The sequence below is a fragment of the Herpailurus yagouaroundi genome, unplaced genomic scaffold (assembly GCF_014898765.1).
Source record: "Herpailurus yagouaroundi ecotype Mexico unplaced genomic scaffold, PumYag 206, whole genome shotgun sequence".
NCBI classification, from domain to species: domain Eukaryota; kingdom Metazoa; phylum Chordata; class Mammalia; order Carnivora; family Felidae; genus Herpailurus; species Herpailurus yagouaroundi.
Genome location: NW_024412437.1, coordinates 3,563,804 through 3,567,259, shown reverse-complemented (window position 1 = coordinate 3,567,259; position 3,456 = coordinate 3,563,804).

The window sequence follows — 3,456 nt, the reverse complement described above, 5'->3', positions numbered from 1 at the left end:
TGACTGAGCCGCCCAGGCGCCCCATGCCTGCAGCATTTTTATATACCAAAATCAAAACCAGGATCATACTGAACATATAATTTTGTGTTTTATTTTCATATCATAAGCTCTTTCTCAGATTGTTATGTATATTCACGGTCTTTTATTTTATTTTATTTTATTTTATTTTTATTGAATTTATTATTATTTTTTTAATGTTTATTTACTTTTGAGAGACAGAGTGCGAACAAGGGAGGGGCAGAGAGAGAGGGAGACAGAATCTGAAGCAGGCTCCAGGCTCTGAGCTGTCAGCACAGAGCCCAATGCGGGACTCGAACCCACGAACCATGAGAATCATGACCTGAAGTGAAGTCAGATGCTTAACTGACTGAGCCACCCAGGCGCCCCTCACGGCCTACTTTTTTAAAGCGACTATACAATCTTTCATCAACTATAGTTTAATTATCTCCCGAATTTTGGACATTTCACCATTGTGACCAACACCACTGTTAGGATCCTTTCACAAAACATTTGGACACATTATTTCTTTAGGATCTTATTTCTAGATGTGGAAGGACTTGAACAAAAAGCAAAACACTCCTTTTAGGTTTATTTATTTATTTTGAGAGAGACAGAGACAGTGGGAGCAGGGGAGGGGCAGAGAGAGAGAGAGGGAAAGAGAGAATCCCAAGAAGGCTCTGTGCTGTCAGCACAAGCCCGATGCAGGGCTCGAATTCACAAACCCCAAGACCATGACCTGAGCTGAAACCAAGAAAGAGTCAGACACTTAACCGACTGAGCCACCCAGGCACTCCAGAAAGCAAAACATTTTTAAGCATCTTGATACACATTACGTAGTTGCCTTCCAGAAAGGTTAGCCTATTTATGCTCCAAATTTCCAATGCATGAAGGATCCAAATATATGGCAATATTAACACTAGACAAAGAGAGCGCTCAATTATTTAATTTTTAGTCTCCCTTGTGAGCAAAGAAAATTTCACTCAACCAACGAAGTTAAAGTAGGCATCATGAAGATGGGCTTGAAGCTCAACTAGAAAACAATATAAGCAACCAGCTGTCCAAAATGCATTTCAGAGGGGGCACCGGGCTGCCTCAGTCACTACAGCATGCTATTCTTGATCTTGGGGTTGTGAGTTCAAGCCCCACATTGGGTGTAGAGATTACTTAAAAACAAAATCATTTTTAAAAATTCATTTGGGGCTATACACCCAGAAAAAGAACTTGTAATTGGGACCTAAACAACACTGTCATTTATCTTTACGATATAGGATGGTAAAGAAGACAATCTAATGACATAAATATTTTATTTAAATATATATATGTACAACACTGTGATATTGTAAAGAATATATACAGAAAAATGCTAGAAGTCAAGGCACCAAAATGTTAAGAGTATTTCAGGTAGGGGGAGATCTTTTTTTTTCTTGTTTTCTCCATTTCGAAATTTTATGTAATGAAATTACATACATTTTTGTATAGCTTTATAGTGGGAGAAAAAATTAATTTTTAAAAATGATAAACAAGAGAGATTTCTAAAGACATGGGAGGAAAAGCCATAGATTGTGAAAACCAAGGATCAGTAAGTTTGACATAAATCCACAGCCCAATGCTATGGGCTATTATTAGACAAGATGGCTTATGTGCAGTTGGATGAAGGTACAATGATTAAAAATCAGGGGCGCCTGGGTGGCTTGGTCGGTTAAGCATCCAACTTCAGCTCAGGTCATGATCTCGCGGTCCGTGAGTTCTAGCCCCGCGTCGGGTTCTGTGCTGACCGCTCAGAGCCTGCAGCCTGTTTCAGATTCTGTGTCTCCCTCTCTCTCTCTGCCCCTCCCCTGTTCATGCTCTGTATCTCTCTGTCTCAAAAATAAATAAACGTTAAAAAAAAAATTTAAAAAAAATCAACATATGTTCTCTTCCAATAGGTTACAACAAATTAAGATGGAGTCTGTTTCTGACATACTTATTAGGTTAGTAGATAAGAGGAAATGCTTTAGCTATAGCGTGTGCCTCCATTTTAGCAAAGTATTTAATGGCTTCTCTGTTTTTTTTTAAAGAGTTTTTTTTTTTTTAACTTTATTTATTTTGAGAGCGAGAGAGCAGGCATGTGAGCAGGGGAGGGACAGAGAGAGAGGGAGAGAAAGTATCCCAAGAAGGCTCTGTGCTATCAACACAGAGCCTGACTCAGAGCTCGATCCCACAAACAGTGAGATCAGGACCTGAGCCAAAATCAAGAGTCAGACACTTAAACACTGAGCCACGCAGGTGCCCCTCATGGTTTCTCTTTTGATTGTATCTTCGGAAGTGAGATGCTGACCTGTGCATTGGACTGGGGCACCCGGCTGTCTCAGTCAGAAGAGCGTGTGACTCCTGATCTCAGGGTTGTGAGTTCAAGCTCCATGTTGGATGTAGAGATTATGTAAAAATAATTTTAAAACTTTAAAGATCTGAAATGTGGATTTGACTAACATGTTACTAGTTGATTCAGCAGCTGCTTATACAACGATATGTGAGAAGCTCCGTTCAGTAGCTCTAACAAAACAACCGGACCCCATGGGGCTTATTAGCTCTAATAGGGTTAGATTATGTGAAAGGAAAGGAGGTCTTAGAGGCTGGTTCACTTGAAGGCACAAATCTCTCCCATGAATATGATCTATTGCTTTTTTTAAGAAAAAATTAAGCTTTGTGCTCACTTTGGCAGCAAACATACTAAAAACGGTATTCTTTGAATGTAAAGTAGGCATAGACACCCAATGATGTTGATTTCTGTGGACCCCTCAAAAAGATCGCGGATTTTAAGCAACATTCTTAAAGCATCTCATTGTATGAATGTGCACAAATACATCAGGGACCTTGATAGACGACTTTCCTTGTCTCCTAGGTGAAAACAAATCCAAGTTATCGTTTAACCTGTCAAGGGTAGGGGCGCCTGGGTGGCTCAGCCGGTTAAGCCTCTGACTCTTGGTTTCAGTTCAGGTCATGATCTCACGTTTCATGGGTCCGAGCCCTGCGTCGGGCTCTGTGCTGCCATGGGGAAGCCTGCTTGGGATTCTGTCTCTCCCTCTCTCTCTGTCCTTGCCTCGCCTGCTCTGTCTCTCTCAAAACAAATAAAACTTTTTAAAAAAATGAAAAATAACCTGTCAAGGGTACTCATGACTTTCCTTTCATTTCTATGGGTTCTCACATTACTTTTCTTCAACAAAGCACATCCAACTTCATATACTTGCCTTGCTCCAAGTCTCTGCATTTAGATATCCGTATCCTCGAGCTAAGGATCTTTGTATTATGTGCATTAGAATACACTCCTCTCCTTACTCAGCCCGTTATGCAAAAGACTGATCATTTAGAAATCATTTCAATAAGAAAACTATAGAATTCTGTCCCTAGTCCTCTTCTAATATTTTCAACAATCAGATGAGCTCTAAAAAACTCTAAAAAATTCAGAGGTTGCACAAG